Raw genomic sequence first — 492 nt, 5'->3', positions numbered from 1 at the left:
GCCCTGGTGACAGCCCTTGTGTTCTCAGGTCGAATTCCAGCACAAACCATACATACAGTTATATGTATACATATCTGTTTTCAAAAATCCGCTCACTTGACAGAGACACACATAGAGCACATCCCCCTAACCCCCCCACCCCCCTCCTGCCGGCGGCGCGTGAGATAGCCCACTCTGCCCCTCCAGCCTCTAACCTGTCATCAAGTTCATGAATTGTCCTCTTCCTCTGCTCTCGAGGCCACTCACTCGGCCCTCACTCGGCCCTCACACAGCACTCACCCGGCCCTCACTGCCTCCTGACCAACTGACAAATGGTGTGGTGTCTGTGTGCCGCCCTCACGCCCGCGATATCTCCTCACGTGCAAATACTTTCTTGAACTTCTCCGCCTCCGCTGCATGGCAAACGGACGGCCGCTGTTATCTTGGGTTGAGTTGGTTTCCTCCCGTTTTCTGTTGGCTAAATGTTTGATTTTTAGGGGATGTTCATCCTTT

This window comes from Penaeus monodon, chromosome 27 (genome assembly GCF_015228065.2).
Source record: "Penaeus monodon isolate SGIC_2016 chromosome 27, NSTDA_Pmon_1, whole genome shotgun sequence".
In the NCBI taxonomy this organism is placed as follows: domain Eukaryota; kingdom Metazoa; phylum Arthropoda; class Malacostraca; order Decapoda; family Penaeidae; genus Penaeus; species Penaeus monodon.
The sequence above is the reverse complement of the archived record's forward strand: the minus strand, read 5'-3'. Positions refer to the sequence as shown.